This window comes from Zalophus californianus, chromosome X (genome assembly GCF_009762305.2).
Source record: "Zalophus californianus isolate mZalCal1 chromosome X, mZalCal1.pri.v2, whole genome shotgun sequence".
NCBI classification, from domain to species: Eukaryota; Metazoa; Chordata; class Mammalia; order Carnivora; family Otariidae; genus Zalophus; species Zalophus californianus.
Window position 1 is genome coordinate 94,806,153 of NC_045612.1, and position 14,765 is coordinate 94,820,917.

At 51.5% G+C, this 14,765-nt stretch overlaps 1 long non-coding RNA gene across 1 annotated transcript; it reads left to right on the forward strand.

Moving 5' to 3' along the window:
• Positions 1-371: 371 nt before the first annotated feature.
• LOC113931048 lies at positions 372-14,334 on the forward strand. Its single transcript, XR_003522661.2, has 3 exons — positions 372-839; positions 8,093-8,422; positions 14,218-14,334. It is a non-coding gene; the product is annotated as an uncharacterized LOC113931048 (long non-coding RNA).
• The last annotated feature ends 431 nt before the right edge of the window (positions 14,335-14,765 follow it).

Below are 14,765 nucleotides of genomic sequence, written 5' to 3' on the forward strand. Positions count from 1 at the left end.
GACTGGCTTTCCTTGGCCTGCCAGACATTTAAAAAACAAATGTATCCAACATTTAGACACTGAAGGATTTCACAAAATAAGTCATGCTGCTTGGCTTCTCCGGAATCATGTGAAGAGCAGGCAATTTGGAGACAACAGTATCGCAGCTGATGCTGAGTAGTGGCTGCCCCCTTTCGATGGGACTTGTACTGTCCGGCCGGAGACAGTGCCCCAGACGGCCATGACGCGCATCTGTGTCCTTTCTCACCCCATCTCCCCTGGCAGCTGGCTGCATTTGGACTTGCAACTCTTGGAATCGAGAACAGTGGGGCGAGGGGCAGAGATGAGACGAGTTGACTTCGCTGCGGGGAGGGGGGTGTCTATGTGTTGCTGTGAGGGTGAGTGACTCAGCCATGCTCGCGAGCTCCTCTGTGAGCTGGTCTCTCTCTCTCTCTCTTTTTTTTCCTGGCTGTTTCCAGTAGCCGCTTCCGGCACCCCAAGCTTCTGCTTCCCATGACCACTGGCACTTCTGGGAATAAACCCTGTTGTTTTGTGCCTCAGGAGCTGTGCTGTTCCGCTCCAGTAGCCGCGAGCCACGTGTGCATATTCAAGTTTCCGTTAGAATGACTCAAAATGAAATAAAACTTAAAATCCTGTTTCTCAGTTGCACCAGCCACATTTCAAGTGCTCATTAGGAATCGACTACCGTCTTGGACAGTGCAGATACAGAGCATTATCATCGTCACAGAAAGTCCTGGTGGACAGCGCTGCTCTGGGGTTTTGCTGAAATCGACACTCTCTTCTGCGGAGGAAATCTCACACCTTGCCTGCAAGCAGCCATCCTTCTTTTTAGAGACCATGTAAGCATCCCCCCTTCTTTGGAAGCCTCCCCAGACATTTCCTTCTAGGTGGACTGGTCCAAAGCCGTCTTTCTGTCCCCAGTGTTTCTCCCTTACGAACCTGTCACGGCACAGAGCACACCTGCTTTTGACATCTGCGAGCTCCTTTCGGTTGGGACTATGTTATTCATGGCTTGTTTCAGCCGGAACTTAGACCAGAGGTAGTTCCATTGGCACATGGTAGATGCTCAGCCAACGTCTGGGGAATGAATGAGGGCATGGCATTCCAGGCAGTGGGAAGGGCATGGTACTGGGGCTGGGACCTTGATTGAAGAAGCAAGAGCTAGGGGAGATAGGGAGCGAGACAGGACCATTCACTGATGATCAGTCTAGTGGTCAGGAGCTTGGGGGCAGGGCTGCTGGGGCTCAGACTCAGCCACCCCCAGCGGAGCACCTGCGGTCCCAGACCTGTCAGCGAGGCAAGGATGCCAGAGAACTCTTTCTACAAGCTCAGCCTCGGGTAGAATGCACATTCACAGCAATTTCCAGCTCGAGCGAGCTGTTACTGCAAACCTCTAAGAAGTCAGTGTCTCGCAACATTGAGCAATGAGCAGCCAGCCTTGTGGGGATGAACTCGGAGTCCTTATTTATCAACTCGTTTTTTTTTTCCCTTTGCCTTCTCTGTTTCCTGGTCTGTCTCATGGGCTCATTCCTGCCAACCCGCTGACCCTCGCTCCCCACCAAACACAGGCAACTTATACCACCAGTGTTTATACCTCAAGGTATCTGGGCTTTTCAGGCAAAAGAATTATGAAAAATAGCACAGAGCAGAAACACCTATTTAAAAGAGGAATTTATAATTAAAAATGATGAGAAATGGTAGGATGTGCCTCTGTAACTCTGCTTCATGTGGGCAGGGATTCAGGCATTTTTCCTTATGAGAAGGAGTTCTAGTCAGTGCTGGGTCCTAGAACCCGTGTCGGTGAAGGTGATGGTGGTGATGGCTGGGGTATAAAGGTAGAGAGCTAGGAAGGGGTATGTTTGTGTGTGTGTGAACTTGGGCACACTTTGGGGCTTTTCATCTTGAAACTGCAATTTTCCCAAATTTGGCTAGGGACAAAAAGGAATAGGCATTTCTGTTCAAATGCAGTGTGTGTTGCCTTTGATTGGGTTTCATGGAAACACAGCTTGAGATGGAGATACGTAGCAGAAGGTTTTTTATTAAATAAGCTTTATTGAACTATGATTTACATTCTGTAAAGTTCACCTGCTTCAAGCATACAGTTCAAAGATTTTTAGTAAATTCGCCAAGTTGTGCAACCATCACCACAATCCAACTTTAAAACATTTCCATCACCCCAAGAAACACCTTGCATCCATTAGCAGGTACTGCCCATTTCTGCCTCCAACCCCAGACAATCATTAATCTGTTTCCTGTCTCTATAGAATTTTCCTTTTCTGGATATTTCATATAAGTGGAATTATACAGTATGTGGTCTTTGTGTCTGGTTTCTTTTAAGCTTCATCCACGCTGTAACACGTATCAGGGTTTTTTTCCTTTTTATGACTGGATAATATTCCATCATATGGATATACCACAGTGTATTTATCTATTTATCTGTTGCTGGGTAGTTGGGTTATTTTCCCTGTGTGGCTGTTACGAATAATGCTGTTACAGACGACTCATGTATAAGTCTTTGTGTAGGCATATGTTTTCATTTCTCGTGGGAGTGGAATTGTTTGGTTGTGGGTTTGATTTGCACTTCCCTAGTGACTAATGATGTTGGACATCTCTCCATGTGCTTACTAGCCATTTACATATCCTCTCTGATGAAATGGCTTTTTAAAATTGTTTACCTATTTTTTAAAAATTGGATTGTCTATATTCTTATTATTAACTTTTAAGAGTTTTTTAAAAAATCTATTTTCTGGAGGCAAGACCTTTATCAGATACAGGATTTGCACATATTTTCTCCTAGTCTGTGGCTGGACTTTTCATTCTCTTAATGGTGGTTTTTGAAGTGCAACAGGTTTTGAAATTTGGTGTCGTTTAATTGAAAAGTTTTTTATTTTATGGATTGCGCTTTTGGTGTCCTATCCTAAGTCTAAACCAAGGGCACAAAGATTTTATCATATGTTTTCCTCTGGAAGTTTATAGTTTTAGCTCCAGCATTTGGAACTATGATCCATTTTGAGTTAATTTTTGTGTATGGTGAGAGGTAAAGCTCCAAATTAATTTGTTTTTGCATGTGTATATCCAGTCGTCCCAGCATCATTTATTGAGAAGATAGATTATCCTCTCCCACTGAACAGTCTTGGCACCACTGTTGAAAAATTAATTAGCCATAAATGTAAGGGTTTCTTTCTGGACTCTGAATTCTGTTTCATTGGTGTGTATGTTTATGGTTATGCTAGTAACACACGATCTTGATTACTATAGCTTTGTAGTATGTTTTAAATCAGGGAGTATGAGTCTTCCACTTTCATTCTTCTTTTCAAAATTGTCTTGGCTTTTTTGGTTCCTGCGCATCTTCATATAAATACAAAGATCAGCTTGTCAGCTTCTGTGTGCAGAAGGTTGATTGGGAGTGTCTCGAAAGGTGTACCTGTGGGGGGGGCAGTGGGGGAGGCAGGATGGGGAAGCTGACCTGTAAAGCAGTTGCACCTGAAGCTCCAGCAGATATAGGGAACGTTGGAGCTGGGACGGCCCATCAGAATTGTCCCCAGTTGAAGTGAGGGGCCAGGCCCCTGTAGTTTGTATCAGCCAGGGGTGTCTGAGGGCCATCTCCTGGGAGAGGAACATAAACTGGGGCAGGGCACTTTCTTTTGACTGAGGGCAGTGCCCAGTGAAAGACACAGCCATGAGCAGTCAGCAGCTGACATTCCCAGCCACTGAGGGGTGAGTGTGTTGGCCCTGACATGGGCTGTCTGTCCCACGTCCACCATGTCCACTAAGTCTATCCTTACACTGCTCCTATTCATTTGCTTCTTAGGTAAGCGTGCCCCATTTGGGAAGACCCTCTCCAGGCTTCTGAATGGTCTTATTTCCTGGGAAACTTACAGAAGAAGGGTCAGTTGATCTTGTGGCCTCAACTGATATTCATCATTCCCCACCCCTATCATTTACTTGAGACTCCCCTCACGCTTAGCTGCCACCCCTGCTGGTCTAGGCAGTTTTCCTGGTGGGGGGAGTCTCACACTCATTATATATGGGCCCAGGCCTCTGGTTACCACGCTTTTCTCAGGCTATGGCTGCCATATTCATCCGTTTACCATTAAAACTGGATGTGGGAGCACCAAGATGAGATTGTAGTGGAGGGACTTAAGTGCTAGATGGGCCAACCCCCGAGTTCTAGGACACGAAGATGCTGGTGCTTCTGCATGCCTGGGCTGTCCACAGTCAGCACTGCCCCTGCTGGTGCACTGGGCCTTCCCGATCTCTCCCACCGACTTCTGCTCCCACTGGTGACAGGGGTGGGAGACAGGAGGTCCAGAGGCATGCGGAGCTGCAGCCAGTCGTCTCCAGTAGGAACTCATAAGGAACCCGCCTCACAGAATCCAGAACATTCTCCACCTGACCCAGAAAGTCAGTGCCTCTGTGAAAGTGAAATAAAACTGAGCGACAACCATGACCCAAACCTTACTTTGATTTTTAAAACTTCAAATCAATCACCTGGGTTGCATCAAGGGTTGCATAGTACCGGTAAAGTTCTGTCCTCGGCCTCAGGTGGAAAAGAAAGCACTCTGCAGCTTACTTTCCAACTCTTGAGGGCTGTAGTTTCCGGTAGCAGTTGGCAAACCGCGGCCCACAAGACAGATCTGGCCGATGGTAGGGACAGAGACCATGTGGCCCAGGAAGCTGACAATGTCTACTGTCCGGTCCTCTGCAGAAAAAGGTCACCAGCTTCTGGCTCAGGAGGCTAGGCGTGCAACTAATCAGATAGCAGCTGCTATAACAAACAAATCGGAAGTCTCAGTGGCTTCATGCTTGAAACAATAAAGGATGACCTTCTTGTTTAGGTCACAGCCGAATGCGGCTGGGGGGCTGTGCCCCACACAATCATGCAGGGAGCCACTGTAGGGGATGCTACAGTATTAGGTCCTTTCTCTGTCCCCCTTTATCAGGCTGGTGCCCCCGTCCCGCAACTGTTGTAAATGTTGGCTGCTAATCGCTTACCCTCGCATCATGATCCAGCTGTTTGCCCTGAGCTGACAGGCAGCCACTCTACCCCGAAAGGATAGACAGCCCCCGGTGGCGGGGGAGCCCACAGCCAATGACCAACTAGCCCAGGGTACAGACACCTGGCTCGGCTCCTTGGCCTCCAGTGGGCACAGCTCCAGAGCTCCTTAGGGGATCTGAGGCTAAACTTGATCTCAAGTGACCCGTTTGCTTAGATTCTTCCCTTGCCTTAGCCCGCCCCTCTCACTCCTCTGCTGATTTCACCTGGGAGCTTTCTGTCACTAAATCCCACACATAGGAACTGTCATATGGAGCTCTGCTTTTAGGGAAACTGACCTAGCTCCTAACGGGTAGCTGTGCCATCTGCAAAACATGCCTTCAAGGTCAGTCCGGCATTATCCGGCTAGCAGACAGGAGAGAGAGAGAGAGAGAGAGAGAGAGAGAGAGAGAGAGAGAGAGAGGGAGGGAGAGAGGGAAAGGGAGAGAGAGAGAAAGAAGACACCCTCATTCTGAACTATTTCAGCCCCTCTGCTCACATTGGATGGGTGAAAGCTAGTCTCTCATCAAGATGAAAGGTGGCTTCAAAATTAGTTTAACTGTGCACCCAGGAAGAGGAACCAGTTTTGGTGAGCATCTGGCCCGTCTCTGCCCCAAGGCATCTGTCTGAAACGATTGCGGAGTGAAATCTCCGATCCAGACGGCACTGCAGAGTGGGTCACATGGCAGAACACGATTACGTTCTCCATGAGTGGAGGGGCCATGGAGGCCCCCACTTCTCATGGCATCCCTGTCCATGCCTCTGTCCCCTGCTCCCCTTTCAGGGCAGTGACGGACAGAGACTCATCTCCCCAGGTTCTCACCGGTGCCATGCATGGGGCATAAAAGGAACGGAATAAATGCTTGGCGAATAAGACCGCTGTGGGTCAGGGCAGTCCCGCAGAGGGCAGGGAATCAGCATGGACCTTGGAGTGGCGGAGTGGCTTTGGAGAGGCGTGGCGGGTGGCTGGGAGGCATCAACCCCGGGCAGGGAGAATCGTTCCAGGCAGAGGGGCAGCTGATTCTCAAAGATGAGCTCCCTGAGTAAGCAGAGCCTCCAGGGCACAAATCTACCCCTCTATGGCCTGCACGTTCTCTCCCCGATGCGCAGCAGCCATACCTCCAAGACCTCCCAATAAACAGCTCCCTCAACTGGGAGCAACCGCAAGCGCTCGGATAGAATTAAAGTTGATCCCGCTCCTAAGGTTGTCTTGGTGGCCTCTCTCCCCAGTGCTGCGCTCCACATTCTTAGTCTGTGTTAGTCTCTCTGCCAGCTCATTAGTTTCTGAGTCTGGATGTTTCTTGGCTTAATAATCAGCAGCCCCCTTGGCTAGGGGCCTGCCTGGCTCTCATTAGCAGTTCCAGTCCTTGTAGAGATCACAGGGAACCCCCACAGAAGTCATATTTGTAAGTATCTGCTGGAATGATAACAACAAGACCATACAGAAAGGGAACGGGAACACGGTAATTAAAAACATCGCCTGGTCGCCAATGGTGGCTTGCCCTTAATGAATGGCATTAAGACAAGATTCAAAGGAGATTTAGGTTTGTGTTGAGAACTAGCAAGGGGGTTGAGTAGGTTCTTAATGCAAACCAGGCGCTTTGGGGTTAACTCCGGCATTATCTTCTTCAGGATCTTGTACTTAATTTCACCAAAACCTCTGCACATGTTGTCTTATTTGTCAGCGACAACTTGCCACGCATTCCGTATGTCAGGTATCACAATTTGCGTGGTTGGGGATCAGCTCACATTTGTCTAACTATTGGCAACATGTTTTCATTGCCGTCTTGGAAATTCCTGGTGGAAAAAGTCCTACTGCCTTGGAGATGTCTCCTCTGTATATTCTCAGAAACAGAGCAATAGACAAGGACACTTGGACAAAAAGGGCAACTTTCCCTGATTGCCAAGTGAAATACAACTTTGTTATTGAAGTCTCTTGCTCCGCCTTTGGAAAAGCTGGGATTACATGTTCTTTTCTCCAGTGTATTAAAAAAAAAGTAAGACGCTGGCTTCAAATTAATCTGCAGGACTTTGAACTAAAATGAGGTTCCTTTCTCACATAGAAACACTAGAAAACAACACAGCAGGCCGCCAGAGGCCGGGGTAGGGGAAATCAGAAGGGCCGTAGTTACTGCAAGGAGGAGCTTTGCTTGGCCATACTGTCCCATTTCTCAAACCCGGGTTCCCCGGCCCTGGCCTCTGTCAGCCCGCCAGAGGTGACTCACTCTCCAGGATGTCTTGGGAGACCATACCTGGTGCCTCACAGTCAATGTACCTCTTGGAGTTCCTGAGGAAGATTCAGATTCGGGGTTACTCTGTCTTCGCCTCAGCTACTTGTCACTTTCTTAGGTATGGGCCACCGGGAAAGACGAAGCAAGGTCCAGTTTGCTGTCATTTTGAACAGACACATCTGCCTGAAGGGGGTTTTGAAAGGAGAATGAAGGAGAAAGAAGATTCTAGAACGTTGCACGGTCATGGGTTATAATGTAGTACCCACTGTTCTCATTTGAGCTCAGAGCTGGTCCTACGAGGCTTGTTCGGGGACAATTTGAGCCACGATTATCTTCTTGGGTGGCCCACAGGTCCCTGCTTGCCCTAAAGAAAGCCCCTCAGGAGTCACCATTCATGAACCTCACTTCTTCACCCCCTTCCCCTTAAATAAAAGCTGGGGTGGAGAACCTCTGTCTTCTGTTCACTGAGGAGTGGGCTGTGGGACTTTGGGGTGTGTGGGCAGTAGGAGTCCCCCGGAATCCCCCCTCTGGCCTTGTTAAGCTCTCTGTGACTCTCCTGCCAGCATTTTTCCGCCCCCGTGATGCCTGTGCCCATCACCCCCCAGCAATGGAGTGGACGGGTAAGGGGACGGGGCGGGGGGCGGGGTCAGCGAGGCTTCAGGAAGGCGGGGAGGAGGGAAGGAGGCCGCGAATCACATGCTTTCAGTTCCAGCCTCCCTCCTCCTACCCGGTGGCCGGGTGGCAGTGTTCTTAATGATAATTTTTAAAAGTGTCAGGCCTCTGCTCATTTGCAAATCATTGTGTCTAATTTGCATACCACATCCAGGAGGCCCCCCGCTCTGCCTATGGAAAATGGAACACGGTATAAATAAGATAAATGGATTAGGTCAGCTGACTGCAACCGAAGCCACGGCCGACCCATGGGCACCGGGCGCACCAACTACAGAGGAGGTTTGTCAATCAGGCAATTTATTCTGATCCTGGAAGTGGAGAAGCCGGTTGAGCACGCACGCACGCACGCACGCACGCACGCAGACTCGCCGACCACCCCTGCGGGGAAATAGGCCATCAGCCAGTCCCCGCACGGGGCCCCCCGTGGAGGTGAGGGGAAGCTCGGGGACAGCGCCTGGCCTCAGGGACCATCGTGAGAAACAAGGTTTGTGCCTGCGGACCGTGGGCGGCCGGCCAGTCGAGAGCCAGTCTCCTTGAACTTGCTAACTTAGTGAGAGGACATTGTGTTCGAAGGAGGGGGCTGGGGTTCGTGCAGGCTTTCTCACCTGGGCCTGTCCTCAGAGGCCCTGCCACCCCGGGGCCACAGGGAGTCTTGGCTCCTTCTCAGCTGGAGGCAGTTGTCCTGGCAGCTAGCCTCTCGCTCCGGCTCCTGCCCACCTGCCAACCGCCCTTCTTCAGCCTGACGCCTGAGTCTCCGCGGCTGCCCCACACCTCTGCGGGCCGCGGGCCACCCGTCACAGCAGCGCCATCCAGGCCAGTAGCAGGCGCCTCGTCCTTTTTATCAGCACAACTCAGGAAGCCAGGCCCGGGAGGCGGGCTGCCACCATGGGATTATGACGATGGGATACGTGTACCCTTTGCAATTAGTTAATGGCTTGGCTATGTGGGGTAGGCTTCTTTGGCCTTCTGTTTTGGGATTAATGACCTAGGATGACAGATGGAAACTTAAAACTGCGCAGGAAAGGAAAACAAGCCTGGGGTGGGGGGAGAAGTGGGAAAAGTGGTCCAACTCCTGGGTGGGGGGGAGGGCTGGGGTGGCTGTGGGGAGACAGAAGATGGCATTGAGTCCGTGAGCAGGGAAGGGGTTTGGTCCAGGAAGCATCCCAGCGTTTGCTTTAGGAGCTGGGATATCACAGAAGCGATAGGCAGGTGCGGGAGCGTGCGCACACAGGCGGGCTGGGGCATGTCACATGTGATTGCGAGTGTGTGCCTTTATACGTGTGTGTGCAGGTGCATGTGTGCGCTTGTGGGGTGAGTGAGTGTGTGTGTGTGTGTGTCTGTCTGTCTGTCTGTGTCGTATGCCTGGTGTGTGTTTGTGCATGCTGTGTCTGTGGTATGTGTTTCTGTGGAGTGTGCAAGTGTGGGGTGTGTGTGGATGTACGTGTGCCCAGGCTGGGTCTGGGCACACAGAGGCTAGGCAGGCTCTGACGAGGGGTTGAACCCCTGGGCCCCTCTGGGCAGGCCACCCTCTGGACTCAGGGTCCCTTTCTGTCTACCAGGGGGCCGGGCCATCCATGTGTTGCCTCTCTCTCTCCCAGCCTCCTGGGGCTCAGCCCACTGCCCTCTCCCCATCGTGGGGCACCCTCCTTCTCCCGCCCAGCCTGGGGTTCAGGATGAGCCACAGTCTCACCTCTTCCTTCTCCCCCCTAGAAGGAGCACCCGCAGAAACTTCTGGCGTCAGGGTTTCCAGGCCAATCAGAAATGGGAGAAAAGATGGGAGGGGAGGGGCGGTAACTACCATGTGGCAAAAGAGGGGGATATTCATGATCAGGAAAAAGATTGGGGGAGTGACCCAGAACAACACAAGTAGACACTTCAGAAAGGGTCAGGGGTTCTCAAGAATCTAACAGCACCCGCGCCTTTGGGGCGGGGATTACGCAGGAGGGAGGGGCTTAGTCCCAGGGGGAGGGGCTTAACAGGTGGCCTCTCCAGTGGGGGGCGGAGGCTGCCAGTAGCTGGGAGCCGCCATAGTGCCCCCAGGACACAGGTGCTTTCATGCCCTCTCTCAGCTACAGAGGCAGGGCTTTAAGCACTATATCGGGGTCTCCCGTGACTCGCTGGCCCCGCTCCTCCTCAGAGGCCTGGGTGTGCGCAGCTGGCCTGGGCCGGCAGCGCTGGCGGGATGGGTGCATTTGGAGACCTCCCCGCCGGAAGGGAGCTATGGGGAGGAAACATTATTTTCCCTCTAATCATTCTAGGTTCTTGGCTGAGATCCAGCCCCCGCCCCCCGTAATAAAAGACTACAGGAGAAAACAAACAGACGTTTGATAATATGCATGCCTTCCATGTACATGGGAGACACCCGGGAAAACTGACTAACTCCAAACTGGCCTTAGCCACGCCTTAAATACCATCTCCAGCTAAAGACCAGAGAAGATGTTGGGGGAGGGGAGGCCAGTTCTGGAAGGTTTCCCGTCAAAGCACAGTAAACAGGGTAAGGGTGTTAGGCAGATTTAGGTCATTGCCTTCATCATGGATAAGAGTTTCTAGAGATTTCCTTGTCATCGTCCTCTTCCTGGTACAGAGAGGGAGACACCCTTACAAATGGAGAGTTCCCTTGTACATGGAAATGTCTCTACAAAAGGGTAGCTTCTACTTGGTTTCAGAGCTTCTCCTGTGTCTACTGTTTCTTAAAGATCATCAGCCTAAAATAATCCTGATGCCAAAGAGGCGTATTTTGGGGTGGCAGAATCTGCTCCCCCACAGGGCCAATTGTAAACACTTGCATCCTAAAATTCACAATAATGGAAGCCAGAGGGGTCCAACCTCAACTTCATGATAGTGACAGTGGGGGTGGGGAATTCTCTGAGCCGGTCGCCTAACCCTCGGGGTGTCCCCCCAACCGGCTGGAGTTGTGAGTCTTCTTAACCCTGGGGACACACACCCTAGATGCCATGCATCCTGCTTGGCAGGGGCTGATCAGGCTCCATCTCCTTCCACCCCGGAACCATGAGAAGACTGATCCCTTTTTGGATGGAGCAAGTTTGCCCTTTTGTTGGTGACCATCTTAGGAATTCCCAAGTGGAAAATGATTTCTCCCAAGCCCCGTTTCAGGCAGGGCTCTTCAGGTTGCTTGAGGGAAAAACCCAATTAAAAGGAGCTGATGCAAAACAGGCAATTTTAGTTTTATATACCTGGGGTAGTTTGGGGTTTAGGCATGGCTGGATCCAGGGGCACACACCGTAATGTCAGCTCTCTCTCTTTCTTTATTCTCTCCCATTATTCTTGCCTCTGCTTCTCCCTGCATTGCGGTCATTCTCTGTTGCTGCTCATAGCTCTCTCTGGGTAGAACAGGAAGTTCCTGCCTTCACAGCCTCCCAGTTTAGCCACCTCATGGAAACAGAGCTCGTTCCCCTGCAGTTATGTGCTTGTAAATGTTTCAACGATTGGCTCTTCGAATAAAAAAGCTCTGATTTGTAGCATTTGCTGATTTCTCCATGGCACCTGTATTCCCACGGGTGGGCAATTTCAAGTCACCCGAGAGTTGCGCATCTTTGGCTCTCCTAAGCTCCTGCTCCGGGATCTGCACACCGGTGCCAGGAAATCAGTCTGATTGCCCCTGTCTGGAGTTCAGACCCAGCCCAGGACTGAGCCCCGTGTCCAGGGGAAAGGCTGTGCTGATTGGCCGGGACTTGGTCTCTTGTGGCTCTGTGGCTGGGGCTGGGGAGGGGGCACAGGATGGTGAGCCCAAGAGCCAAACTGTAACTGCAGGGAATGAGGGTGGGAACCACCAGGAGAAGCCCCCCCCCGCCCCCCGCAACAGCATGCTCTCCCCGGAGGCCTTTCCCCGCTGCTGACGCTCTGTGGGGCGCCTCATATGTGACTCTAGCCGCTGCTTAGTGACAATGGAAGACAGGAGCTTCTGGCAGAGTGACACTCTCCAAGCAGGAAACTGAGGCAAGGCATGGGTCAGACAAGGAGCCGGGTGAGAACAAGAAGTGGGGGAGCAGTTCTCCGATGGGTCCTAGCCCACCGGGGGACCCAGGAAGGGGGCATGGTTGACCCAGTTTGGCGGGGACCCAGCTGCCTTCTGTGTTCATTTCCCCTAAAACAAAGATGTCAGGGGAAGCCGCAGACTGGCAGGGCTGCCTGCAGAGAGGCAATGTCGCGTGACCAGGAGTTGTGACCTCCTGGCCCGTGCACAGGATGTCGCATGGCCCCGAGGAGTGGTTGACTCATCTTCCCCTAGGAAACGGGCCAGGCATCCAGGTGCAGCTAATCAGTGTGTGAGTGTGTGTGTGTGTGTGTGTGTGTGTGTGTGTGTGTGTGTGTGAGTGAACTGGCCTGCCGGGCAGGCAGGGCAGGGAGCTTTAACAAGGATCAGGCAGAAGACGAGGTCTGGAGGGAGCAAGGGCAGGGCGCGTGAGGGCCAGGTGAGGGCAGCCCGGCCGCGGGGTCCGGGCCCTGGGGCTGTCAGCTGAGGGCAGCTGCAGATGGCTGTCCGTGGTCCTGCGGGCCGTGGAGCTGTCCCGGGGTCCAGGAAGAGCCGGTTCAATGCTAAGTACAGGCGAAGGGGCAGCTGCTTTTCAGAGATGCCGTGTTATAAAGCAGCGGATCTCCAAGTGTGGTCCTCAGATGGGCAGCATCAACATCATGTGGGAACGGGTTAGAAATGCCAATTCTCAGGCCCCACCTTGGCCACTTTGGGGGTGGATTTGCAGGTCCGCTCCCGCAGGAGAACCACAGTTGTCCAGAAACAGCTGATGCTTAGCAGGGTCTCAAGAGCCAACATCACGGTAGAGGTGTGTGCTCTTTGTCCTCCAAGACCCATCCTTCACTACTTTCCACGATGTTCTGTGTCCCAGAGCCCCAGCTCTGTGGACTGACGTCACCAGGCTTCTTGCCAGCTGATGTTCATTTGGGCTTGGCCAGTGGCGAGCAACAGATTGCAGGTGAGAGGAGGGAGAGGTCAGGGTGTTTCTCCTTCGCCCCCTCCCTGCTACGAGGAAGGCTGTGTCCATCCTCCCCCCCCTCCCACCCCCAGCACTGCAGCTCCTGCTCGAGGTCCACCTCCCCCTGGGCTCTCCTATCACGCCGTTCCCTCTCCTTGTCCCTAAGAGTGGTAAAGGCTTTCAGCCGCTCCTAGTTTCTGGGTACCTCGGCATCCCTGCGTGGTTCCTGTCACCTGCCGGCACCTCTACATCAAAGTCTGTTTATCTGCCTCTCCTGGCAGCACCTGACAGAGAGCAAGTAGGGCATAAACAGATGCCACCGGCGGCTGCCAGGGCTGATGCTGTCACCAGCGGGCCTTCTGGAGATGACAATCCATTCCTCTGCTGCCCCAAGGAGAAGAGAAGGGACTGTGATAGGCACAGCTCCCACTAGCTACAGGGAATGTTCTCAGTGCTAGTGTCCTTCAACCCTTTCCCCAGCCCACCATCGTAGGTAGGTACTGGTTAAAGATTTTATTTATTTATTTGAGAGAGAGAGAGAGAGAGAGAGAGAGAGAACGAGTGAGCAGGGGGAGGAGCAGAGGGAAAGGGAGAGAATCACTAGCAGACTCCCCGCTGAGCGCAGAGCCCAACTCGGGACTTGATCCCATGACCCTGAGATCACGAACTGAGTAGAAACCAAGAGCCAGACGCTTCCCCGACTGAGCCACCCAGGCGCCCCTGTAATTTCCAATTTAACAACAATGAAGTGAAGGCTCCAGTTCTGACAACTGGTAGACCTGGAGTCAGGATTGGAATTCATGTCTGTCCGGTTCCTAAGTCTGCATTTCCCACACTACAGAGTGCCTCCACCTAGATTACAACAAATGCCTGGAATCTTCTGACGGGAAAGATGATGCTCTTGGGATAGATACAGACCAAAAAGACCAGGGGCATTCTGAGGTGCTACAAATAAGATGCTTCTCCTGAACACTGGTCAGCTGGTTTTGTTGGTATTGGCAGGGACGGGGGAGGGCACATCCATTGAGGTCCTCTAGGGCCTAGTCACTTAATCTATACTATCTAGAGTAATTATCAAGGGAATCCAACGAGAGGGAGGTTATTACCCATTTCACAGATGAGAAAGTCGAGGCTCAGAAAGGTGAAGTCATTTTTCTAACAGCAACCCCCTCCCCCAGCCCCTGTGGCTTTTCCCTGTTTAAAATTCTTTTTTTCATGACACTTACCAATATCTGACATTATATCTTTTATTGGTTTAGCATCTGTCTATTACCCACTAGAATGTAACTCCAGGATCAGCTATTTTTTTGGTCTATTTTTTCCACAGCTGTATCCCTGGAACTAGAAGGATGCCTGGCACATAGCAGGTGCTCAAGAAATCGTTATTGGATGTGCCGATGAAGGTACGAGATAGAGCCAGTAAACTGCAAATGGGGGATCGGAATCCAAGACTCAGAAGGCAAGTTTTTAGTCTTCTGCATTCTCATCACTCTGCTTACCCCCAAACTGATACTTAGACCTGTACATTTATTGAGCATTGACTGTGCGTCTGGCTCTATTGTTGGTGTGTTTGCCAGCACACCTGTGATACATGTTCTTTATGTTCTTCTAGAACTTAAATTGTTTTTCCTAAAATATTTCAGAGTAGAATTTCTTTTTTCTAATTGATTTTCATGTGGTTATACCCGCTGTGCATGTTGGGTGGTGTTTTCGCTTCTGTAACCCCCCCCCAAAGGTAAGCCCCTGCCCGTACCCATGTGTCTCAGATCTCATGGGGACCCTTGCCCTGATGGCAGCCACTGCCCTGACCTACTACTTCAGGCATAGCTCAGTGCTGCCCAGCTCATTTTCCTTAAATGTCCATAAGGGGAGGGG